The sequence below is a fragment of the Neomonachus schauinslandi genome, chromosome 15 (assembly GCF_002201575.2).
Source record: "Neomonachus schauinslandi chromosome 15, ASM220157v2, whole genome shotgun sequence".
NCBI classification, from domain to species: Eukaryota; Metazoa; Chordata; class Mammalia; order Carnivora; family Phocidae; genus Neomonachus; species Neomonachus schauinslandi.
The window spans coordinates 44380599-44408456 of NC_058417.1; the positions used below are offsets into that span (position 1 = coordinate 44380599).

General features: G+C 41.8%; 1 long non-coding RNA gene across 1 annotated transcript; it reads left to right on the forward strand.

Annotated features, from left to right (window-relative positions):
• The first annotated feature begins 1235 nt into the window (after positions 1-1235).
• Positions 1236-26825, forward strand: LOC110570384. The gene is made up of 3 exons (XR_002479719.1): positions 1236-1296; positions 20092-20259; positions 26807-26825. It is a non-coding gene; the product is annotated as an uncharacterized LOC110570384 (long non-coding RNA).
• The last annotated feature ends 1033 nt before the right edge of the window (positions 26826-27858 follow it).

The following is a 27858-nucleotide window of genomic DNA, read 5'->3' on the forward strand; positions in this document are numbered from 1 at the left end:
CTGAGCCGAAGGCAGTCGCTTAACCGACTGAGCCACCCAGGCGCCCTAGAGCTGGTTTTTAACTATAGGGAAAACGTTGACAAGGTAAAATCTGTTCGACAATTCCAGCCTGGATTTCTGCATGGTCTAGAACTCCACTCCTACCAGCAGTGGACTTAGCAAAGGTGTAGCACAGAGAGTCCTCGGTGGTTAGTGGTAATGGAGGTGAGCTCGGAGGTTATGAGACAACAGAGATGGAATGGTCTCTCCTTCCAGGGAGGCAACTTTGGCGCCAGATTTAGTTTCACAGACTGGGTCTATTGCCTATGCATGGGCTCCTAGGCATGTTACATAATCTGAGACCCAGCCTCCTCCACGCCAAATGGAAATTCAAATGGGTGTTGTGAGAATGACCTGTTAGAACACTCAAAATGCCTGACCCCTATGAGGCCCTCCCGTTCCCCTGGTCTCGGCCCCAGGACACTAACTGTCCCCCTCTCCAGCGGGGCACCTTGAACCATAGAGGTATAGGAACAAATGTGCTAGTCCTAGAATGACTGAGGTCATTTTTCTCCAGCAGGGAGCAAAGGGCAAAAACCCCCATTTTTGGAATTTGGGGTGGTAGACGAAGTACAGAAAAGCATACACGTGAGAGAGGAGAGTCAGTACTGTCTTTAAGAATATGCCTGGGCTTCCAAGTCCCAGCTCCTCCAGTTACTTAACCTGAGTGGTTTCTCTTCTATGAAACGGGGTAATTATCTCTTGCAGTATTATTAAAAGGATTAAAGATAAGGTATAGACTAGCACCTCGAGTAGGTAGGCCCCTGAGCAGAGGGCAATACTTTTAAAAAGTAAGATTGGCAGGTGTGGGGTCCAGCCACGGGTGCTGAGGGTGAGGCTAAGTGCTGTATTTAGGAAGACACATACATGTGGCCTCCCTATTATCTACGACAATCAGATTTCCCTCAGGAACGTAGGACAGCTCCAGTGGCCACACCGTGATGTAAGCAGCTTTGAAGCCAATTCTGTTTTCAGCCTGTGCTACCTCTTGGGGGGGGGTAATGAGTTCCATACATTTAGTAACCTTGTCTTACTTCCTTGAGACTATCTCAGAATACTTCCGATAAGTGGGTTTGGGTTTATGTTCACCTTCTCCGTGCCTTTCAGAATGTTCTAGACTGGAGCATATCCCCCATCAGCCTCCACCCTGGCTTTATACGGAAGACCCTCCAGACCCCTGATCACTTAAAATACCTTGTGAACTCCGTTATTCCTTTCTTGAAATGCATCAACCAGAACTGCACATTCTTTTCAAAGGTAAGGTAATATCTTCTTTGTATTTTTGTTCATCATTCTTCCTAACCGTTTCCAAAAATTGGTAGGCCTTTTGGGGCCGGAGTCTTTGCTACACACTGTTACCATCAATCCTAAGAACCCCTTTCTGGGGTCAAAACAGTTGGTTCATAGTGGCAGCATCTCATCATCTACAGTTTGTACTTGCCCTGCCAGTCACGCTCTTATTCCCAGCCAAGTTTTGTCCACTCACCCAGCTTCATCTAATCGCACCACGGTTGGCTTCTTGTTGAATACCTAATACAGCCTGGCACTCTCTAAACATTTAGAGATTTCACTCCCCCTTCTAGATTGTTGTGTGATCCCACCTGATTTTGCCCAATCAACAGAAGCTTCTTGGGAGCGCAGCTCTAAACATGTCACTGCTGCGATTTTTTTTTTCCCCCTCCACCTGGGATAATTAAATGTTAAATTTAGAGACTGCTTGTTCATCCCTCCCAAGCAGAATTATGGAATCTCACCTAGAAGCCACCATAACTGGCAAAAGTGGCAGAAGGGTGTTTATTGGGCATGCATGAGCCCAGCCCCCCAGAATGTAGCACACAGGTATCTTGTGGGAGCCAGGCACCCCAGAGCAGCAAGTGGCTAAAGATGGGAACATCTCGAGGTTTACCAGAAGGATCAGAAGCACTCAAAGTATGTAGAGGTCAGGGCAGCAGTAAAGAAAGCCTACAGGCAGGCTGGGGAGAGGTCAAGGGGCATCAGGCAGCCAAGGAAAGGGCAGGCAGCATGTCTGGGATGCAGGATGACAGATGGGAGATTCAAAACAGGGCACCATCAGAGCCCTGAAACAAGGCAAAATTTTATCAGGGCAGGAACACCAGAGCTCCAGGAATAAGAGCAACGGGGCCTGGCTAAAGTGGGGGGCAAAAGGGCAGCAGCTGAAGGCAGATTCTTGTAACAGTAAAGGAGCAGGGGAATCGGGGAGGGAGGGGGTTGATGCTGCTTTGAGGGCAAATTTTCTCCCGATTCCTGCAACATCAGGGGTTTCTAAAAGATCAGTCAGTTGGTCAATTGGCAGGGAAAGTTGAATGTGTACTCTGGGCATCACACCACTCTATGGCCATTACTTTCATAGAGCTCCTGAAGAACACTACTCTCAGAGGTGCTCCAAGAAAGGTCTACAATCACTAAGTTTGGGATTTTTGCACAGTGCAAGTCCCTCTTGGAAATTCATAGTGTACATTAGCATTTTAAAAGCTCTAAAAACTCCTGCATAGAAACTTGTTTTTAATTCAGTGTTCCTCCAACATCGTTCACAGCAGGATCCTTTAGTTACGTAAAAAAGTACGAATATCCTGTGGACACACCTCTTGAGAGACAGTGTTCTAGAACATTCCTAATCTGGTGTTCCCAGGCCCTTTACAACCTGGGCCTGCCCCTGTTTCCCAACTTGACCTTCCTTTATTTTCCTACATTCCAGCTACCATGAACTCTTCCCTTGTACATGCTTCCTTCATTATAGCAGGTGATTCATCATCTGCCCAAAAATGGAAAAAAAGCTAAGCCTTCCTCACTTCACCCCTGCCCCCCATTTCTATATATTAAGGCCTACCTCAGAAAGGACACTTGATCCATCTCTGCCCCAGCCTCCCTGTTACTATAAATAATCCATTTTCTCCTCTGATCCCTTATGTCGTACCATCTATTACTTTTAGAGCACTTAGCACTTTTAAATTTATGTAGGGCCATTTATGCATTTCTTTTTAGAAGACAGAATCCACATCTGATTCTTTTTCATATCACCACCCCAGAATACAGCACATTTGTAGGATTGTTAGGGGGTGCGGAAATGATCCTATGACCCCTAAGGTTGAAATAAATTTCTCAACACTCAGGCCAGAGATGGCCAAAAATCTGGCTTATCTGTTGCCGACCCACACTCACCTGTGATGCAAAGACCCATCAATCACCATGTGATTTCCCCTGGGACCCAGACAGTACCCCAGAATGCTTCTCAACATAGTGCTTTCAACAGTCATAATCACTGGGTTAGGGCTGGCATGACAGAAAATCTAATTGTTGTCCCTGATTTGGACTTTTCCATGAAGTGAAAAGAGAATTTAGCAAGCCGAATAGGGGAGCTGTTAATACTTCAGGAACTGTCCATGACAGAAAAGAGCAATTAGCAAAACTATTCATTATACTTTCATGTTCATGTCTAGTCTCACGGCTAATTATTTGTATAATTAACATGTTACCAAATGCAAATAATTGATGAGCCTGATTTCTTGGAATGAAATACGAGTCTTGTGAAATGTAAATAGCTGTGAATTATCAACAGCTTCCCTTTACTTCGGCTTTCTGATAGAGCAATGCCTGTAAATTAAAAAAACAATGTAAGTATAATTCTCATTTATGTTAAAAAAACTGACTAAATAAAAACAATACGATGTGTTTAAATGCATAGAAAAATCAGAGGCTTTAATTCTCTACCACTTTCCAGCTGGGTGACCTGGGCAAGTTACTTAACCTCCCATTACTCATGCTCCTTGTAAGCCTTCGTTTCTGCAGTTAGAGAATGGGTCCTAGGGAGCCTGTAGTCGACAGGGTTGTTTTGAGAATTAAGTGAGCTAACTAATTTGTAAAGAGCACCCAGTAACTATGAGCCTTTGTTTTCACTATTACACTTAGATTGCTTCGATTTTTTTTTTTTTTTTTTTTTTTTTACAGTAAGTGCCTAAGAAACATTGGAGGGAAAGAGATATGGATGTCTCTGTTGTCACACCATCTGTTTATTCCTGAGAAGCTCCCATGGTCTACATCATGGGCTGATGGGGACAAACCTGGTTGGGGTAGACCACACTCAAAGCCCATGCAACTTTGTAACCAGAGCACTAGCAAAAACTTTGTCAAAACTAACAAAATGGGGGCACCTGGGTGGCTCAGTCCCTGAAGCGTCTGCCTTCAACTCAGGTCATGATCTCGGGTCCTGGGATGGAGACCACACTGGGCTGCCTGCTCCCCCCCCACACACACCACTCTGCTGCTCCCCACTGCTTGTGCTCGCGAGCTCTCTCTCAAAATCTTTTAAAAAAATAAAAACTAGCAAAATGTGAGCTCCGCTAAACCTCAACTGCACAAACATCTATACATGGCATTCTGGCCTTGAACTGGGGGCTTCTTGTGGTGCTTTTGGAATAGAAGTCCTGGAGGACATTAGTTCCTAATGGGGACCGTTGCATCACAATTCAACATTGGATTTAAGGAGTGGTATTTACTAATCTCTCCTGGTTTAAAGGGAAATGTCTTCACCACTTCATCTGCATTTTCACTTGTTCAGAAAGCTTCCCAGGAGGATTACATGGGGATTCTTAAAGTCCCTCCATCAGTCCTTTTCTGCAGGTAACAAGGGCAGCTCTGTGTATTCTCAGCTTTTCCTAAAGGCCTTCATAGAATGCTAAAAGTTTCCTCTTATTAAAGAGTCAGTTACGGGGCGCCTGGGTGGCTCAGTTGGTTAAGCGACTGCCTTCGGCTCAGGTCATGATCCTGGAGTCCCAGGATGGAGTCCTGCATCGGGCTCCCTGCTCGGCAGGGGGTCTGCTTCTCCCTCTGACCCTCCCCCCTCTCATGTGAGCGCTCTCTCTCTCTCTCTCTCTCATTCTGTCTCAAATAAATAAATGAAATCTTAAAAAAGTCAGTTACTGTGAGAAGGCTTACCTCTGGTTGCTTCAAACATTAAGATGCTAGAAAAAAGTTACATAGGAACCAACATGACTTCATGTTATACTAATTCCCTGTTGACCTATGGCATGTGAGGTCATTCCCATTTAAGGGACACATGTTGTAGCAAGAGAGTGTATACTGAATATCTCCTATCACTTGCTATGGTAGGAGCTAAATATAAACCGTGTGATTTACTCTGCACATTTACCTAATGTGGTAGGTGTCCTTATCTCTGAGACCCAGGGACATTAACTTGCTCAGCTGAGATCACAAGTTTTTAGTAGCAAAGTCAGGATTCCTAGCTAGAGTCCAACTGACACCAGAAGTCATGCTCTTTGAGACCACACTACCCCCTTAAGAGTGGAGGGAGGCAGGAAAGAAAACATCCCCCCCCCCCAACATGGTGATGGGGCCTGATTCCTAACCACAAGTCACTAACATTTAATCTTTATTTTTTATTTATTTGACAGAGACACAGCAAGAAGAAACACAAGCAGGGGGAGTGGGAGAGGGAGAAGCAGACTCTCTGCTGAGTAGGGAGCCTGATGCGGGGCTCGATCCCAGGACCCTGGGATTATGACCTGAGCCAAAGGCAGATGCTTAAGGACTGAGCCACCCAGGTGCCCCCATTTAATTTTTTAAAGATTTATTTTATTGGATAGCGAGCAGGGGGAGGGGCAGGAGAGGGAGCAGACTCCCTACTGAGTGCAGAGCCAGACACAGGGCTCCATCCCAGGACTCTGAGATCTTGACCTGAGCCAAAATCAAGAGTACGATGCTCAACCGACTGAGCCACCCAGGTGCTCATTAATCTCATTTTATTTATTCTTTTTGTTTTTATTTTATTTGAGAGCATGAGAGAGCACAAGCAGGGGGCGTGGGAGAGGGAGAAGCAGACTCGATCCTAGGGGCTCGATCCTAGGACCCCGGGATCACAACCTGAGCCGAAGGCAGATGCTTAACTGACTGAGCCACCCAGGTGCCCCCTTAATCTCATTTTTAAAAGAGATTTTATTTTTAAGTAATCTCTACACCCACTATGGGGCTCAAACTTAAAACCTGGAGATCAAGAGTCACATGCTCCACTGATTGAGCCAGCCAGGCACCCACATTTAATCTCATTTAATCCTTAGAACAACGTTGCTACTCAGGGATTCGTTCCACTACTTTATAAAGTGAGGAAAGTGAAGCTCAGAGGAGTTAGAATTGGCTGGTTAATGGGAGCCAGGATTCAGACCTATACCAGCCGTTTCCTAAACTGGGGTGTTTCTACTTCCTATTTATGTTTGTGTCTTCACATTTAAAGACACCATTTCCTGAACATCTTGGTGAGTCTGCTAGTTTTCAAAAAGCTATGTGAGTTGGACATCCCCATTCCCCCATCTTCATGTGGCAAATTTCACTGTAAAAGCACAAACACTCCTACAACTAGCAATTCTCATGGGTAGAGTTTATCAAGCATGTTTCAGAGCAAAGCCACAAAGTAATAGCCTCTTTTTTTCAGTTTTTGAATATTTTCCTTTTGCTATTTAAGTTTGGCTTTTAAACATCCCAGAAAAGAATTCATAACTAGAAAAATATTACCTACTTAGGATCCAAAAGAAGGAATTTATCAAGTGGAATATAATTTACTGATTCTGTTAATATAGTTTTTCCCTTTAGGTTTTTAAAGTGACAGTACACTTGATTTTTACCAAGTTATAAAATTTCATTGCCATAATGCAGTTCATGTGAAAAAGTGTTATTTACCGATCAGACAACTAAACGAAATTAGAAAAACAATGCATGAGGAAAGAGTTTAAAGAAATAAAAACCATCAAAAAACCCCCAAATTCTAGAGCTGAAAAATACAATGACTGTATTGAAGAATTCAATAGAGATCTTTAAAAGCAGACTCAACAATGCAGAAGAAAGAATCAGTGACCTAGAACACAGAAAATTTGATATTATCCATTCAGAGGAGCAAAAAGAAAGTGAACAAGAATGAAGAGAACCTACAGGAATTATGGGAATGCCCGGAAGAGAAAGAAAAAGGGACAAGGAATATTTAAAGCAATAATGGCTGAAAACTCCCAAATCTGGAGAAATGGACATCAAGATTCATGAGGCCCAAAGGCCCCAAAAAGTAGGTTGAGCCTGAGCACCAAGATACATTAAATTGTCAAGAGTCAAAGAATTTTGAAAGCAAGAGAAAAGAATAGTTATATGCAAGTGTACCCTCATATGCCAAGTCTCTTGGCATATTTCTCAACAGAAACGTTTTAGGCCAGAGGAGAATGGGATGATATGTTTAAAATATTGAAAGAAGGGGCAACTGGGTGGCTCAGTCATTGGGCGTCTGCCTTCAGCTAGGGTCATGATCCCGGGGTTCTGGGATCGAACCCCATGTCAGGCTCCACACTCAGCAGGGAGTCTGCTTCTCTCTCTCCCTTTGCCCCTCCCCCCTGCTCATGCACTCATGCTCTCTCTCACTCTCAAAAAAAAAAAAGTCTTAAATAAAAAGGTAATGCTTCTGCTGCTTGGGATATGACAGATTTCTTAAAGAGTCCTCCAGCCCACCTCACAATGACTGTTCAATGGCTCACCATCAGTGGTTCCCCGTTGACTCTATCTAGAATATTCCATTTAAGGGTACTACAATTCTATGAAGTGTCATTATTCCCAGTTCTCTGATGAGGAACCTGAAGTCAGTGAGGTCCGTTGACTTGCCCTGGGCCACACAGGTGCAAAGCCCAGTGTTCTCAGACCCTAACAACCATGTTCTAAACCACCCTCAAGGTGCAGAAGATCACGGGGCACCTGGGTGGCTCAGTTGTTAAGCGTCTGTCTTCGGCTCAGGTCACGATCCCAGGATCCTGGGATCAAGCCCCGCATCAGGTTCCCTGCTCCATGGGAAGCCTGCTTCTCCCTCTCTCACTCCCCCTGCTTGTGTTCCCTCTCTTGCTGTGTCTCTCTCTGTCAAATAAATAAAATCTTTAAAAAAAATAAAAAATATTTAAAGAAAACCTGTCAACCAAGAATTCTATAACCAGCAACAATGTCCTTTGGAAATGAAGGAGAGAGAAAGACTTTCTCAGAAAAACAAAAGCTGAGGGAGTTCATAATCACTAGAACAGCCTTACAAGAAATGCTAAAGGGAGTTCTTTGAGTGGAAGTAAAAGATGCTAATTAACATTATAAAAACATTAGGTAGTTTAAACTCACTATAATGGTAAAAACATATATAGTCAAAGATTCTATAATATGATAATGGTGGTGTGTGATTAGCTTGCAACTCTGGTTTAAAAGTTAAAAAACAAATGTACTAAAAATAACCATAACTACAATAATCTGTTATTGGTTATGCAATATGAAAAATACATAAATTCTAACATTAACAAACTAAAATGTGAGGAGGAGAAGTAAAAGTATAAAGTTTAGGCATGCTATTGAAATTATCACTTTAAAATAGGGTGTTATAATTTCAAGATATTTTATGTAAGCCTCATGGTAATGAGAAAAACCTGTAGTAATTATAAAAAAGAACATGATAAAAGAGGTCAAAACTTACTGATACCAAAAGGCATCAAAACATACAAAAAAGACAACTGAATGTGAAACAAACAATAGAGCTATAAGAGCCAGAAAACAACAAATTGGCAATAATGAGTCCTGACCTATCAGTAATTACTTTAAATGTAAATAGATTAAATTCTCCAATCAAAAAATATAGAATTGCTGGATTAAAAAAAAAAAGATCTAATGAAAGTTGCCTACAACTCTCACTTTGGCCTTAAAGATACACACAGACTGAGAGTGAAGGGATGGAAAAAGATATTTCAAACAAATGGTAACCCAGAAAAAAATCAGACTTTAAAAATGGTAAAAAGAGGGGTGCCTGGGTGGATCGGTCATTAAGCGTCTGCCTTTGGCTCAGGTCATGATCCCAGGGTCCTGGGATCGAGCCGTGTATTGGGCTCCCTGCTCGGCAGGGAGCCTGCTTCTCCCTCTCCCACTCCCCCTGCTTGTCTATCAAATAAAATGTTAAAAAAAAATAAAAATGGTAAAAAGAGACAAGGTCATTATATAATGATAAAATAAATCCATCAAGAAGATATAACAATTGTACATCCTAATGCAGTCAACACCAGAGTACCTACATATATAAAGCAAAATATTTCTCCTTTTAGCTCTGCGAGAAACAGCAATACAAAAATAGTTGGGGACTTTAGTATTTCACTCTCAACAATGGATAGATCTACCACACAGAGAAAAAGGAAACAGCAGATTTGAACAACACCATAGACCAAATGGACCTAACAAAAATATACAGAACGTTTTATCTGTGTATTAGCAGAATATACATTTTTCTCAATTACACAAGAAGCATTTTCTACAATAGACCCTATATTAAGCCACAAAACCAGTCTTAGCACATTTAATAAGGCTGAAATCATACCAACTATCTTCTCTGACCATATGGTATACTATTAGAAATCAATAACAGGAGAAAAACTGGAAAACTCAAATACATGGAAGTTGACACTCTCCTGAGCAACCAATGGATCAAAGAAATTAAAGGGAAAATGAAAGAATCTTGAGACAAATGAAAATGGAAACACAACCAAAACTTATGGGATACAGCAGAAACAGTTCTAAGAGGGAATTTCATAGCAATAAACACCTACATAAAGAAACAAGAAAGATCTCAACCTAACTATGCCTTTACGAACTAGAAAATGAACGGGGGTACCCAGGTGGCCCAGTTGGTTAAGTGTCTGACTCCTGATTTTGACTCAGGTCATGATTTCAGGGTCATGAGATCCATGCCCGCACCAGGCCCCACACTCAGCCCAGAGTCTGCTTGTCCCTCTCCCTCCCCCCACTTGCACTCGTGTTCTAAAATAAAACTCTTCAACAACAACAAAAGATTTGAATGACCCTAAAGATTCCACCAAAAAACTATTAGGATAAATGAATTCAGCAAAGTTGCAAGATACAAAATCAAAATACAGAAATCTATTATTTCTATACACTAATAATGAAGTAGCAGAAAGAGAAATAAAACATTCCAATTTACAATTACACCAAAAAGAGTTCAATACCTAGAAATAAACTTAACCAAGGTGGTGAAAGACCTGTACTCTGAAAACCATAAAACCTTGATGAAAGAAACTGAAGACAACACAAAGACATACCCTGCTCATGAATTGAAAGAAATAGTATTGTTACAATGTCCAGACTACCCAAAGGAATCTACAGATTAAGTGCAATCCCTATCAAAATACTGATAATATTTTTCACAGAACGAGAAAACAAATAATCCTAAAACTTGTATGGAACCACAAAAAAACCCTGCAATAGCCAAAAACAATCTTAAGAAAGAAGAACAAAGCTAGAGATACCATAATCCCAGATTTCAAAATATACTACACACAGCTATAAAAGAGTATGGTACTGGAGCGCCTGGGTGGCTCAGTCGATTAAGTGTCTGACTCTTGATTTCGGCTCGGGTCATGAGATCTCAGGGTCGTGAGATCTCAGGGTTGGCCCCGATCTCTGGGTTGTGGGATTGAGCCCTGCATCAGGCTCCATACTTGGCATGGAGTCTGCTTGAAATTCTCTCCCACTCCCTCTACCTCTCCCCGCCCCACTCGTGCACTCTCTAAATGAATAAAATATAAAAATATAAAAAAAAAAACAGTATGGTAGTGGCACAAAAACAGAAACATAGGTCAAAGGAACAGAACAGAGAGCCCACAGATAAGTCCATGCTTATATGGTCAATCTATGACAAAGAGGCAAGAATATACAATGGGGGAAAGACAGTCTCTTCAATAAACGGTGCTAGAACAACTATATAGCTGCATGTATAAGAGCGAAACTGGACACTTTCTTACACCATACACGAATATAAACTCAAAATGGATTAAAAACCTAAATGTGAGACCTGAAACCATAAAACTTCTAGAAGAAAACATAGGCAGTAATTTCTTTGACATCAGCCCTAGCAACATTCTCCTAGATGTGTCTCCTCAGGCAAGGGAAACAAAAGCAAAAATAAACTATTGGGACTATATCAAAATTAAAAGCTTCTGTACAGTGAAGGAAATCATTAGCAAAACAAAAAAAAACAACCTTCTGAATGGTAGAAGATATTTGCAAATGATGTATCCAAAACGGGGTTAATATCCAAAATATTTAAAGAACATCCTGCAACAGCAGGGAAAAAAAAAAAAAAAACCCTCCAAATAATCTGATTAAAAAAAATGGGCAGAGGACCTAAATAGACATTTTTCCAAAGATGACACACAGATGGCCAACAGACATGTGAAAAGATGCTCAACATCACTAACCACCAGGGAAATGCAAATCGAAACCACAAGGAGATATCATCTTACACCTCTCAGAATGGCTAATATCAAAGACAAGAAGTAACAAGTGTTGGAGAGGATGTAGAGAAAAAGGAACCCTTGTGCACTGTGAGAATGTAATGTGGTGTAGCCATTGTGGAAAACAGTATGGAGGTTTCAAAAAAAAATAGAAATATCATATAAACCAGTAATTCCACCACTGGGTATCTACCCCCCAAAACAAAAACACTAATTCGAAAAGATATATCCATCCTATGTTCATTGCAGCATTATTTACAATAGCCAAGATATGGTGGCAACCCAAGTGTTCATCAATAGATGAATGGAATATTACTCAGCCATATAAAAGAATGAAGTCTTGCCATTTGCAACAACATGGATGGCCCTGGAGGGTATTATGGTAAGTGAAATAAGTCAAAGACAAATACCATTGCACTTATATGTGGAATCCGAAAAACAAAAAACAAAAACCAGAAACAGACCCACGATAAGAGAGAATAAAGGGGTGGTTGCCAGAGCGAAGGGGATGGGGGATGGGCAAAATGAGTGAAGGGGAATTGGAGATACCGGCTTCCAGTTATTGAATAAATACATCACCAGGATGAAAGGTAGCATAGGGAATATTGTCAATGGTATTGCAACAGCATTCTATACTGATAGATGGTACCTACACCCGTGGTGAGCATAGCATAATGTATAGAGTTGTCAAGTCACTATGTTGTACCCCGAAACTATTTAACACTGTGTGTCAACTATACTTCAATTTACAAAAAATGTCATTACTGATACAAGAGCTGAATGGACACTTTCCAAAGGAAAATACCCAGAAGGCCAATAAACATACAAAGTATTCAACATCGTAGTTAATCAGGGAAACACAAAAACCACAGTGAGATAGTTCTACTACGATGGCTAAAATTGTGAACACTGATGACACAAAACTTTGGCAAGAATTTGGAGCAACTGGAACACTCACACATTGTTGACAGAAGCATAAAATTGTAAAACCATCCTGGAAAACAGTTTGTAGTTTCTCACAAATTTGAACTTACATTTACCCTATGATTTTAAGCATTCCACACCCAGGTATTTACCCAAGAGAAGTGAAACTAGAGGTCCATAAAAAGACTTGAACAAAGATATTCATAGCAGCTTTATTCATAATAGAAAACTAACCCATATAAATATCAATTGGAGAATGGAATTTTTTTAAAAAAAGATTATTTATCTTGAGAGAGAGAGAGCGAGCGAGCGAGCATGAGCAGGGGAGGAGCAGAAGGAGAGGGAAAGGGAGAAACTCACTTCCTGCCGAGTGCAGAGGCTGATGCAGGGCTCAGTCCCAGGACACCAAGATCATGCATGACCTGAGGTGAAGTCAGATGCTTAACCAACTGAGCCGCCCAGGCACTCCTGAGAATGGATTTTTAGAACTTTGGTATATTCGTGCAATAGAAGAATACTCAGCAATAAAATGGAACTACTGATAATATGCAAAAACATGGATGAATCTTTTAGACATTATGCTGGCCACAATAAGCCTGACACAAAAGGGTACACACTGTATGGTTGTATTTATATGAAACTCTGGAGCAGGCACAAGTAATCAGTGGTGAAAAAATCAGAAAGTAGTAGCCTGAAAGGGTGCAGGATGGATTGGGAAGAAACATAATGGAACTTACAAAGTGACAAATGTTCTAGATCTTATCGATGAATGTATTTGTCAGATTCACAGAATTGTGTACTTAAGATCTGTGCATTTCATTTTATGTAAATTTGACCTTATAGGAGAAACAATTTTGAACTCTAGGTTTGCTTTTCAGTGGTATAGGTTAGCAATTCTGAACATTTTTTCTGTTTATTGCAAATGAGTAAAAATATTCAGGATAATGAGATCCAGACTTCTTACTATAAAGAACAGTTAGTATGTGAAAAAAAAAAAAATACATCTCTCCGATACAGAGAACACATTGGTGGTTGCAGAGGCAGCAGGAGTGGGGTGGGGTGAAAGGGGTCAAAAGGTTGTAAGATATAAGTTCTAAGTTATTCCAGTTATAAGTCCTGTGGATGTAATGTACAGCATGGTGACTATAGTTAAAACTGTATTGTATATTTCAAAGTTGCTAAAAGTCGATCTTAAAAATTACGAGAAAAAACACCTTGTAACTATGTGGTGATGAATGTCAACCACATTCACTGTGGTAATCATTTCTTGAAATAAAATCATTACACTGTACATAAGACTAATATAATGTTACATGTCAATTATATCTCAAAGGAAAAAAAAGGATGTATCCAACACTGTATCCAAACCAGTGTTGGTTTGGAACCGGATATCAACATGAACTCATGATTGTGTGTATGTGTGTGTGTGTGTGTGTGTGTCTGCTTCCTGTCAGAGCCTAGAGACAATATCACACTATTAGAAATGAACACACTAAGAGTAAAGATTTTGGTTTCAAAATGTTTCCCCCTGAAAGGAGCCACTGGGGAAAAGACTAATTCCATGGTTGACATAGGGAAACTACAAGATGAGCCTAGCTCTTGTTGCACTAGAGAGTGCCTGAAAGATCTCCTATTGGCCAAATCAGAGACAACTGGAGCATCATAGTAAATAATGGTAGTGATAGATTATAACCTATTCAAGAAAAAAGAATTCCATGAGTCCATATTGATGTAAATAAATGAAATATATGAAGAGAAAGGTTTTTTTTTTTTTTTTTTTAAGATTTTATTTATTTGAGACAGAGATAGCGACAGAGAGCATAAGAGAAGCAGGCTCCCCGCTGAGCTCAATCCCAGGATTATGACCTGAGCCAAAGGCAGACACTTACCAACTGAGCCACGCAGGCACCCCAGAGAAAGTTCTTTATAGTAGCAAGGCAACTGATGAACATAGAAGAAATGATGGTGTTATATAGTCATCAGTGGCTATTAAAACCAGTGGGTAAATTTTTTTATGGGAAACAACATATTTACATAGTCTCAAAGTATTTCTCAAAAAATTACTACTCACAAAGGGAAAGACAGAAACTTTATAGTGGAGAAACTGAGCAAACACCATCTAACCAAGTGATCATATGTTTTTAAAAAGATTTATTAGACCATGAGCAGAAGGGGGAGAGGGAGAGAGAGAATCTCAAGCAGATTCTCCACTGAGTGTGGAACATGATGCGGGGGGTTGGAGGAGGCGGGGAGCTCCATCCCATGACCCTGAGCCAAAACCAAGAGTTGGATGCTTAACTGACTGTGCCACCCAGGCGCCCTCAAGTGATCATATTTAATATCATCAACATTGGGACAAACTTCCATCATGTGACATTTCCAATTTATTCTCAAGTTGCTCTGAAAATTGGATATATACAGGAAAGAAAGGAAGGGAGGGAGGGAGGAAAAGGAAAGGAAGGGGGGAAAAAAAGAAAGAGGCAAAACCTAATTGGCCAACACAGGGGTATAAGGAAGTTCCTTGCCCTATTCTTGGAACTTCTCTGTAAGTTTTCAATTTTATCAAAATAAAATGTTGCCCCAAAATGTTGGAAAAGATGCTGGGAGACAATCCTCCATAATCTCCCATGTTTCTCCCTGTTATGCGATCAGACCCACTGATAGCTTTTGTCCCATCTAGTTTTTCAAGGATATTTATATAAAGAGCCTTAGAAGATAAAGATTGTATCCCCTTATAGAGCAAAAGGGCAGGTTTGTTTACCGTCAAGTATGATAATATAATGTGTCCCACCAGGGCAAAGGTTGGGCAGGTTCACTTGTAGCCCATTTTAAAAGATTCAGATTCCCTAAATTCAGGGTCCTCAGCCTTGAAACAAATCTGTGTGCACAACATCTACCTGGGCTCGTGTGTGCCACTCTTTAAGACTCGGTGGGGGGGGGGGGGACATGTTCAGTGGAATTTTGGACCTCATGCTGCTTGATCTGCCATGAGTAATAAAGTTTTTTGTCTCTGACCCAGTAGTCTTATGCCTTGTGTCAGCATTCATGAAACAGTGATAGGCTAACTTCTTAATTTGCAAGTAGGAGGAAATCTCAGACCCTTCACTATCCTTGACAAAAGGAAATATATAGGGCGCCTGGGTGGCTCAGTCGGTTAGGCGACTGCCTTCGGCTCGGGTCATGATCCTGGAGTCCTGGGATCGAGTCCCACGTCGGGCTCCCTGCTCATCAGGGAGTCTGCCTCTCTCTCTGACCCTCCCCCCTCTCATGCTCTATCTCATTCTCTCTCTCAAATAAATAAATTCTTTAAAAAAAAAAAAAAGGAAATATATAAACAAGCACTGTCAACCAATTTGATAAATGTGGATATGTGTTGTTTTACATTACTGGGCAGCTAATGGAAGTCATGGGGCGCCATATGTATTTGGGGAAAGTGTGGCTAGGAAGGAGTCTGGAGAGAGATGTCAAACAACAGGGGAAGGAGGAACAAACAGACAGCAGAGCAGTCATGGGGGAACAATGATTAAGATCAGAATTCTGAGATTTACAATATATATAGAAGCAAGTATCCTGCAGCCATAACAGAAGTGAAAAGATTCATTTTGCAGGGGGTGTGTATTTACTTCTCATCACTTATATACATGTAAAATAGAGACTCAGGACAAATTCTTCATTTGGGTTTTAAGCTAATTGGGGTCAGAGACTGTGACTTATGTTCCTTTATTTTGCCCCTAGTAGCATATAACTCAGTGGTCAGCCCAATAAATGCCAGCCCAATAAATGCCTTTTTTTTTTTAAGGTTTTATTTATTTGACAGAGAGAGAGAGAGAGAGAGAGAGAGAGCACAAGCAGGGGGGGCGGCAGGCAGAGGGAGAAGCAGGCTTCCCGCTGAGCAGGGAGCCCGATGCGGGACTCGATCCCAGGACCCTGGGATCATGACCTGAGCCACCCAGGCGTTCCCATAATTTGGCTATTATTGATAATAAATGCCTTTTAATTGATCAACTCTATAAGAAATAGCCCTATTTTGTGCTGGTAGTAGTGAAGAAAGAAAGCAAGTTTTCGGGGCGCCTGAGTGGCTCCGTCGTTAAGCGTCTGCCTTCGGCTCAGGTCATGATCCCAGGGTCCTGGGATCGAGCCCCGCATCGGGCTCCCTGCTCAGTGGGAAGCCTGCTTCTCCCTCTCCCACTCCCCCTGCTTGTGTTCCCTCTCTCGCTGTGTCTCTGTCAAATAAATAAATTTTAAAAATCTAAAAACAAACAGGGGCACCTGGGTGGCTCAGTCGTTGGGCATCTGCCTTCGGCTCAGGTCACGATCCCAGGGTCCTGGGATCGAGCCCCACGTCGGGCTCCCTGCTCGGTGGGAGGCCTGCTTCTCCCTCTCCCACTCCCCCTGCTTGTGTTCCCTCTCTCGCTGTGTCTCTCTCTGTCAAATAAATAAAAATAAAATCTTTAAAAAAAAAAATCTAAAAACAAACAAACAACAACAAAAAAAGAAAGCAAGTTTTCAGGAATTCCCCTCATACTATTTCACTAAAAAAATGCTTTTTAAATCTTCATTGTAAGAGTAATAAATGTTTATTATAATAAACACAGAAAATTAAAAGAAAAAATTTAGATCACCTTCATTCTGCCATCTGGAGAGAAATCACTGTTAATATTTTTGCTTATTTTCACTTTGTACAAAATTAAAATTCTGTATATAATTTTGTATCTTGCTTTTTAACCTAATGTTATACTGAACTATGTATACATCATGAAATTTCTTTTTTAAAGCATGACTTTCATGGCTACATATTATATCTAATGAATCTACCATCATACATTCAATTATTTTTCTGGTCTGGGTCATTTTTATGTTGTTTCCAAATTTTTTGCTATTGCATGATAAACTGGTTATTTGTTTAGGATTAATTTCCATGGGTGGGATTACTGGATGAAGTCATTGTCAAGTAGCTTTCTAGAAAAGTTCTGCAACTTTGCCATTCCATATAGAAACAGGTATGAATGTATTGTCTGACAAAACCTTAACCACATGGAATAACCAAATTTAAGTAAAGAACATGTGTTTTTAAGTTGTGATTATTAGTGAGGTTTATACTTTAAAATTATTATTAATGAAACAATATGGTGCTGGCATAAAGACAGGCACATAGATCAGTGGAACAGAACAGAGAGCCCAGGAATAAACCCATGGTCAATTAATTTATGACAAAGGAGCCAAGAATAGACAGTGGGGAAAAGAGTCTCTTCAACAAATGGTGCAGGGAAAACTGGACAGCCACATGTGAAAGAATGAAACTGGGCCACTGTATTACACCACATATAAAAATTAACTCAAAATAGGTCGAATATTTGAATGTAAGACCTGAGAACCATAAAACTCCTAGAAGAAAACAGGCAGGCAACTCCTTGACATTGGTCTTGGCAATGAAAATTTTTTTGGATTTGATACCAAAAGCAAAGGCAACAAAAGCAAAAAACAAATGGGACTACATTCAACTAAAAAGCTTCTGCATAGCAAAGGAAAACATCAACAAAATGAAATCTTAAAAAGAAAAATAAGAAAAAACCTGAATAGGAGAAAATGTTTGCAGATCATATCTGTTAAGGGGGTGAATACTCAAAATATATAAAGAACTCATAGAGTTCAATAGCAAAAACACAATCTGATTTTTAAAATGGGGAGAAAATGTAATAGATATTTTTCCGAAAAAGACATACAGATGACCAACAGGTATGTGAAAAGGTGCTCAACATCACTCATCACCAGGGAAATGCAAATCAAAACCACAATGAAATAGCACTTCACACTTGTGAGAATGGCTTTTATCAAAAAGACAAGAAATAAGTGTGAGGAGAATGTGGAGAAAGGGAACCCTGGTGCACTGTTGGTGGGAATGCAAACTGATGCAGCCCCTATGGAAAACAGTATGGAGCTTCCTCAAAAAATTAAAAATAGAACTACCATATGATCCAGCAATTCAGCTTCCAGGTATTTATCCAAAGAAAATGAAAACACTAACTCAAGAAGGTATAGGCACCATGTTCATAAGAACACTATTTACAATAGCTAAGACATCAAGGCACCCCAAGTGTCCACTGATGTATGAATGAAGAAAATATGGTGTATATACACAATGGAATATTATTCGGCTATAAAAAAGGAAATCTTGCCATTTATGACAACCTGGATGGATCTTGGGGCATTATGCTAAGCGCAATAAGTCAGAGAAAGATAAATACTAAATGATCTTAATTATATGTGGAATCTAAAAAACAAACAAACAACCCAAACAAAAACCAAAAAAGGCAAAATAAAACCCAAACTCATAGATACAGAGAACAAGTTGGTGGTTGCCAGAGGTCAGGGGTGGGAAGTGAGTGAAACGGGTGAAGGGGGTCAAAAGGCACAAACTTCCAGGTACAAAATAAGTCATGGGAACATAATGTATAGCATGGGGACTATAGTTAATACTGTATTTCACATCTGAAAGCTGCTAAGAGAATAGATCTTGAAACATTATCACAAGAAAAAAAATTTTTGTTGGTAACTATGTATGGTGGCAGATACGGACTAGACTCTGTGCACTGTAATGGAATACAGAGGGAGGAGCTCAAGCTTAGCAGCCAAAAACCCTGGGGTTTAATCATTCTTCAGTGTTGTGAAAAATTCAATTAGATAACATTTATGAAATATATACTATATACAAAGTACCTAACATAATGTCTGACGCTCAGAAAATGTTGGTTTTCTTCTCCTATCTGGTTTTCTGGGACTGCAGAAAAGGAAATTCTTTGATAGCAAACATGGATAGGAACATTTTATTTATTATTTTTTTAACTTCAGACAAGCAAAGGAATGAAAGAAATGTGCCTTTCTGTTGATAGACTGACTGCTCAGATCCCAACTTAACTAGAATTTCGAAAAGGTAAACCTGATCTTATAACCTTTTTAATCCAAATTTCTACGTACTTCACAAGAACTGTTTTCTTGTTGCCTATTACCTTCATTGTCAAACTGTCAAAACAGTCACTTCCTACTGAAGTTATATTTATATAAGCATATAAAGTGCTTTTTATTAAATTTACTTGTGGTTGAATTAGATGGAATCTTTTAGAGGAAATAAATCATTCTTATAGCAGTAAGGAAGTTGACCTTATGGGCACCTTCCTGAGAATGATGTTTCATTACCATTATTATGAAGTGCTGGATCAGCTTTTGGTAGCTGCAAGACAGTCTGAGGTCTGGAGACATGGAGCAGTACCTCTCACATCCCTACTTTATCAGGCTTTCTGCCTGGGTCCTACCCACCTTGGGGGTGGCTTACTTTGTTTTCATTCTTCATGTCTGTTACGTAGACTGATGCATTTGAGACAAAACCACTGAGGCGGCAAGAAGGAGGAGCTGTCTTCAGTCTAAGCATCCCACAGAAGTCAAGCCTTGAAAGATGGAAATCATAAAGAAGCGGTTTACTGTGGTCCCTTGTGAAAGAGGTCATTTGGCACACAAAGGGAGAATAAAAAAAGGGGAGGGGAGAGAAGACAGGAGGACGTTCATCTGTAGAATTACCAGAGTTTAGGCCCTTGGCTTCTCAGCCTGTAAATCCTGGCTCTGGTCAGACTGGGATACACGAACTTTCCAGAGATTGCCGGAGAAGAAATCACCTGCTGGCTGTGTTCTGCTGGTTGGATTGGGAAGGGATAGGTTTACTCAAGAACTCAATTTTTACTGCAGTTACATATGCCAGCACCAGGGGAAATGGATGGTAACCAATTGTCTGTATGCTTTTTGTTAGTACCTCCTTTCTGCTGGGCTGAGCTGCGTCATTACCAGAGTCCCTGAGAATGCTTATTGTCCATGGGAGTAATTTCACATCCTACCCATTTAGCGAAAAGATGTGAAAATTGATCTCCGGTTCTGCAGTGAGATTGGAATCAGAGCGCAGGCTACAAATGCCTTGGAAGTAAGTATGTGCCCATCATTGTTTTCATTAGGTGTTGCTGTAGACCAGCCTCCAGGAAAATGAACTCTGGACGGGCTATCTTTCTGTAGAAGTTCAGATGTGTTCCCAATCTGGTGAGGTGGGCTGTCAGTTTCATTTATTGTTAAATTTTTGTAGTGGTTGTCAAGTAAGGGGTTGGCAGCCCTCAAGGGCACAGTTCTCGGTTTCATCCAAGGACAGGAGACAATGTAATTTGACACTTACTGCCAAGGAGGAACCTGTCCTTCCAATTCAGATTTTTTTTTTTTAAGATTTTATTTATTTATTTGAGAGAGAGAATGAGATAGAGAGCATGAGAGGGGGAGGGTCAGAGGGAGAAGCAGACTCCCCGCCGCGCAGGGAGCCCGATGTGGGACTCAATCCCGCGTCTCCAGGATCATGACCTGAGCCGAAGGCAGTCGCTTAACCAACTGAGCCACCCAGGTGCCCCTGTTTTGTTTTGTTTCTTATGGGCTCTGTATGATTTTAAAAGTCTCTTCAAAAGGGCAGCAAAATTAGCCTTAAATAGTATTTCTTGGATTGCTTTTAACAATGGCAGTGAGGCCAAAGCTTCTAGTCTTGACAGAAGTGGTTTCTGTACAACTTGTTTTTATCTTGCCAGAATAAGCCAGAAGAACTTGAAAATGTGTTTTCATTAAGGCTAAAGACCATGTTTTAGCTGGTATCTCCCGCTAGGAAAGAACAATCTGCAAATTTGTTTCTTACATCTCTTTAGCTTTCTGCTCCTAAGGCAAAAAGTAGGGGGTTTGTTTGTTTGTGTTTTATTGAGGACTGGCCTTCACGTCGCACAATGAACGTATCAACAAAAATTTGTGTTGCCCTAAGTTCTGCCTTTCATTTAAAGCGACATTCATTTACCAAGAGCTGTAATCAAGATAAAAAAAATCTTGGAGATTAAACTTGGAAACAGAAGGCTAAATGCAAGCAGAAATATAAACGATTCTGCAGGTCTTCTTCCCTTGCAGGTGACTTTAGCCTAACACTGATCTGCAGACATGATATCATCTACAGGGTGTACCCCATGCCAAGCGACTGCATTCTTTTGACCAAAACAGTGGTTTTGTGTGGCCTTACAAATACGGCCTGAATAGCTTCAGAGTTGGCTTGCATCTTCACAAACAGGTCAGAGCAGATCTGAGTTACACAACTCCTGCAGACAGAGCCTCGACCCCCGTGACCAGCTGGAGAGTTTGCATTTGTCAATTACTTCCTTCAGGGCCTGGCTCAAGATTCATTTCCTCCAAGACTCCCTCTTCTACAACTCCACTCAGCCATCCCCTTCTCCCACATCTGCTTATTACTCATCTAATACTCTTTGTTCTGCCTTGCCACGCATGGTTATGTTTTGCCTCGTGATCATTCTCTAAATTTTTACTTTATCCTTCAGCTAAATTAAAATTGCCTTGAAAGTAGGGCCTGTCTGTTCCTTCTTCTGTGTACTCCTGCGGCACTTAAGTATAGCGCTACACGTCTAATCGTTTCCTAATAAAAGAGGAATGTTTTGTGGTTGTTGGGTTGGGGTTGGGATCCTGCCTTTGCCTTCTGTTCCCGAAAACCAAATTCACTGCTTCAACATTCACGGGTTTTCCCAAGTCTGCTCTAGCGACAGGATGTCACCTCGGCACATTCCTCTCTGCTCTGAAATTTCTCTCCTGACATCTCATGGATTTGATAGTTCAGAGGTTAGACTGTCCACAATCAGGAAGGTAGGGGTGAGGAGGCAGGGAAGAACCAAGTCTGTGCAGAGCGATACTAAGTGGATAGCGCAGGATCCAAGAGGGGAGGGCAATAAACCTGTAAGTGATAGAGGGAACAGTGTTTTGGGGGGGGTGGGGTGGATAGGTAGTTGGGATAGGACAGAGCAAAGAGCTTGAGATCTTCCTAGGAGGCTCAGGTTGGGGAGGGGCTGGGAAAATTTAGAGCAAAAGTGTTCAGAATCAATGCTCATTTGAAGAATAGGCAGAGGTACAGTCTAGCATCTCTGAAATAAAGATACAAGGCCTCACGCAATCCTAGGGGATACAGGACAATGTGCTGGGGGAAATATGAAGCCATAGGATAAACAAGGCACTTTTTCTGGAATGTCTATTTTACTAAACAATTTAGGAGTCTTCCAGCTGCAAATGAACTATCCTAATAAGCAAACCTACCCTGCCCTTTTTTGGAGGGGTTCACTCTACTGGAAGGCCTATGAAGCTTCAGGTATGTTTGGATACAGTGCTCCAATTATATTCCCAGAGCTCCAGCTTGCTCTCTCTCTGCTCTGCTTGGCTTTATTCTCTGTGTAGGCTTTCTCTAAGTTGCATTTGTTCGCTAGCAACTCCAGATCCTTATTTCCCTTGCTGAGCCACCCAGAAGAAGAAAAAGAACTTCTCTTGGGGCTCCTGGCTGGCTCAGTGATAGAGGATGTGACTCTTGATCTGGGGGTTGTGAGTTCAAGCCCCATGTTGGGTATGGAAATTACTTAAAAATAAAATCTTTTAAAAAGAAAAGAAAGAGGGGCGCCTGGGTGGCTCAGTTGGTTAAGTGACTGCCTTCGGCTCAGGTCATGATCCTGGAGTCCCGGGATCAAGTCCCGCATCGGGCTCCCTGCTCGGCAGGGAGTCTGCTTCTCCCTCTGACCCTCCTCCTTCTCACTCTCTCTGTCTCAAATAAATAAATAAAATCTTAAAAAAAAGAAAAGAAAGAAAAAAAAAGAAACAGACTGCTGTTGGGCCTTGCTGGAGGTACGGGCCAGTGGGGTACCATGGCCAGCCCTGCCTGGGTCAGCAGCCCAGCCCTGTGACCAGGGATCAGTGCCATCGTGAATGCCAGCTCAACAGCAATGATGCAGCAGGGGACTAGGATTTCCTCCAAGGAAAGGAGGCTAGCAGACAAAAACATCATGTCCATGACATGTCCATGTTCAGTAATCTAACACATTTTTATATTCAAATAAACCCACTGTAGGCTACCAGCAGGGGTGGGGTACATGGTTTACTTTTTTCTGATAATAGAACTTTGATGAAAAGGTTTGAGAAACGCTGATCAATATATAAGCCTTTTTAAACCCAGAGCTCCTGTGTGGAATGAGGTGTGATTGTACTTATCACACTGAAAGGCAAACGCCTTTCGGAGTGAGGCCTGACAGTGTTTGTGGATGTTGTAAAATTAAAGGGTGTTAGAACCAAAACAGATGAACATAGGGGAAGGGAAGGAAAAATAAAATAAGATGAAGTCAGGGAGGGAGACAAACCATTAAGAGACTCTTAACTCTAGGAAACAAACTGAGGGTTGCTGGAGGGGAGGTGGATGGGGGGGATGGGGTAACTAGGTGATGGGCATTAAGGAGGGCACGTGATGTAATGGGCACTGGGTGTTACATGCAACTGGTGAACCACTAAACTCTACCTCTGAAACAATAAAGTATATGTTAATTAATTTGATTTTAAATAAAAATAAAGGGTGTTTTTTCCAATTTCATGGACAGCATCAATCTCCTTGCTCCTTGTATTAGACAGACCTAATTTGTTGACTTGGTGGGCAGCTGTGATAAGAGCCAATCATGAGGGCGCCTGGGTGGCTCAGTTGGTTAAGCGACTGCCTTCGGCTCAGGTCATGATCCTGGAGTCCCTGGATCGAGTCCCGCATCCGGCTCCCTGCTCGGCAGGGGGTCTGCTTCTCCCTCTGACCCTCCTCCCTCTCATGTGCTCTCTCTCAAATAAATAAATAAAAATCTTAAAAAAAAAAAAAAAGAGCCAATCACGGGTGTTGCCACCCATTTCACCCCAATGGAATGGACACCCTAAAAAGTGATAGGACGGTAGGAGATAAGACTGGAGAAGCAACAGGAAAATATGCAGGAGCAGGAAGGAGAATTGGCCTAGAGGAACACATTGCTCTGGTCAGCACACAAGGTATCCCACTGCTCTGATCTGATCTGCAGATGGGCCTGCTAAGCACCCATCCCACCTGGGGTTCATGCTCCCCAAGTAAGGGTAGAACCAAAATGAAGGAGTAGCATGCTATCAGTGTCCCACCTTTATCCCTTTACCTTACCACGTCTAACACAGGACCACCAGACTTCCAGTTTCCACCACCTCCATTTCCTTGCCTGATGGTGCGCCTCCTGGCTGTGCTGGTGTGGCTGGGCTAGAAGTGCTGGGTATCATTTCTCCTGTGGTGGCCCTTAGCCAGTGCCTGATCGGCAGGAGCTAAAGAAATACCGCATCTCATCTTCGGATGATATTCCTCTGAGGTGCATTCTACACTCGCTCTCAGAACATGCCCAGTGGGATTAAATTCCACTTGCTCACAGTAGTAGCTGGCTTGGTAACACATCTTTCATGGTCTGCTACCCCTTCCTTACATCACCCCCTCTCACACTTCTATCACTTAAATAAACTACTTGCACTTGAATCTTTATCTCAAGGTCGACTTGGGGAGGAACCCAAGCCAAGATGGAGCTTTCTGGTAAAGGCTTGGATCTTTCCTTAGACTAGGGAAGGCTTTCTGTCATTTTGGATAGGAATGGTGGGCCTATTGTGCCAATATTCACTAATGCCTCTGTAAACTCATTTGGTTATTAACCCTTATGATTAGGGCTATTCTGACGTTATGTACCACTAGAGAGCCGATATGACCCCATAACACCTCTATTGGTTCATTATTGTTGAATAACAATAATGATCCACCATAATAATAATCCCTTGTTATTACAGTTCATGCATCTAGAAATTGGTTGGGATTGGCTGATCTAGACTGGGCTTGCTCATGCAGGCACAGTCAATTGGGGCGCTCTTATAGGCTGAGCTTAGCAGGGGAACTCTGCTCCACGTGCCTTTCCTCACACCCTGGGGCCAGCCAGCCAGCTTGGGCACATTCTTTTCTTGGCAGCGGCAGAGGTAGAACAGTAACATGTCCAATTGAGCAAGTGCTTTTCTGAGCCTCTGTTTGCATCCTATGAGTGTTCTTTGGCAGATGTAAATCAAATGGTCAAACTCAGAGTCAAAGGGTAGAAAATCTATTCTTCCCCTTTGGGGGTGGGAATCTGCAAAGTCACATGGCAAAGGACATGAGAGATGGAAGAATGAGGAATTGAGGCCAAATCTACTCAGCACCTAAACATTGGTCCTTGTAAGTCCACTTTTCTATTTGTCTCTGAGAAAGTTCTACAGGAAACACTTGGCTCCCATCAACTTAAAGATTTATTTGAGAAAAAAGAAAAATAAAAAAAAATTTAAAAAAAGATTTATTTGAGAGGGAGAGTGAGAGAGAGAGCACACTCTCATGAGTGAGCACGAGTTGGGGGAGGGGCAGACGGAGAAGCAGACTCCCCGCCCGAGTAGGGAGCCCAATGTGGGGCTCCATCCCAGGACTCCAGGATCATGACCTGAGTCAAAGGCAGATGCTTAACTGACTGAGCCACCCAGGTGCCCCTCTCATTAACTTTTGTTAACATGTAAATTACATAGTACATTCTGACTTGCCTTTTTTTTTAAGAAAGGATTTCCTATGCATTTTTCTCTTATGCAATAAACCGGCTTTTATTACTTTAAAATGAATCCAATAAAGATGCCCATCTGAACTCGCCTTAGTACTGAACTAATGAATTTGAAGTGAAGTGTGTATTTCAATAGCTGAAGCATGAAAGGAATAACCAATTAGCAACCAGGAGCACTGCTTCAAGACAACACGACACATTTCCAGAAGTGTTTAATTGGAGGATTCCTTTTCATGATGAATCAGACAGCCTTACTTCTTAAACCTGACATGGACTATCTTCGGGCCTTCCCCAGACATGCTGAAATGGCAGGAAAATGGAAGCACCTATCATCAGTATCCATGCTAGTCCTTTTTTGTATGCTCTGTCCATCAGAGGAAGGAAAAAAAGTTTTATGACTCATTGTTTTTCAAAGATGCTGCTTCCTCTGCAGTTTTACAGGTTTTTTTTGGGTAAGATTTTCTCCTTGTTTATACACTGCCCACTGGAGTTCTTTTTATATCCCAGGTCTGTATGTTTAAGGGCCCATCAGCAAACTTTGTAATACTATTTTTCTGCCCCTAAATTGTCTTTGGTGCTTTGAAGTTCACTTGATACGCAAAAGAGAAAGAAAATGTACCTAGATTCAGCCAATGCCATTAAAAACAATCCTATTGCTTGACCCATCCCTCTGATAACCTTTTGTGATAGTTCGGGTTTTCTTAGATCTGCTTTTTGGGATGGCCTTTGGTCCATTTCTGAAGGGGTAGGCTTCTGGGGTTCTCTAGGGAATTGCCCATAATCTGTGGGAGCCCAGGAAGGAATCTTACAGTAATTCTGCTACAGTAAAACATTCGCCTCGAGGCCAGAATCGAAAATAGCAGTTGGAAGGACATTTGGAAAGGGAGGAGGATGGCACGCACGGTGTGGGAGTGCAAGAGAGGTGGAGAGGGAGAGCTTTTCACATTTGGATAAAAACGCTAGCTATAAGGCAAAACTGAGACGGGGCCAGCATCTTCGACCCTTGAAACTATCCCATCTCCTCAGGCTTGGCTCTCCAAGCCAGTGACTTCAGTGCTGAGACCGCTGACTGGGGTCACTGCACCGCGCTTGGCAACCACCCGTGAGCCCCAAGATTCCTGGCTGCTGACCAGCAACACTGGCTTTTCTTCTACCACGCCAGGCGCACAGAAAGACTGCTGCTTCTCCCACAGCCAGTTAGCATCCAAAATGCAGACCAGTTTCCTGGAGTACCTAGAAACTGAAGGACTCATTCCAGCCCTCTGAAAACTTTGGGGAAGAGATGTCCCAACTTTAACCAATAAGTGTCACTGCAATCAAGGACACAGATTATAGAAGGTTTGGGCCGGAGCCTAAAAGAAAGAAACACAGGAATGTAAACTAGGAATAGAAACATCTGCATAATCATGATAGAAGAGATGGTGCGGCCAGTCTGCCAAGATGGCCTCCAGTGAGCCATGCCTCTCAGAACTAATAGTAGTGCCCTTTCGAGGTTTCCTCCCTTGAATCTGAGCTGCCTTGTGACTTGTGACTATTCGAATAGGACTTAAATGACACTGTGGGACTTTGGAGTCCAGGTCATAAGGAGCCTTGCAGCTTCTGCCTGGGTTTCGTAGGCAAAGGGAGATACTCCTTTGGGACACCCCCTCTCCAGCCCAGCCACCAAGCCGTGAAACTCCAAGCCACATGCAGAGTCCAGGAGTAGGCACTCTAGCTAGCAACCCGGCTCTATTCCCCCTTGACGGCCAACATCAACGGTCACTTCAGAGGACTCAAGCTGCCACTTGACTGCAACCACGTGAACTATCCCAAGAAAAACTGCTCACCTGAGACCATTGAACACACTGAACATGAGATAATAATGTTGTTTTAAGCTATTCAATTCAATGCTGTGTAATCCAGCAATAGGTAACCAGAAGTTATACACTTACACACATGGACATGTACACTGATGGATGGACGTATCAATTGATTGACTAATCCACTGAATGGCTTTTTATTTACTCACTTGTTCATTTATTCAATAAATATCTATGGAACATACGTGGACCAGGCACTGTGCTAGTCTCTGGGAACAG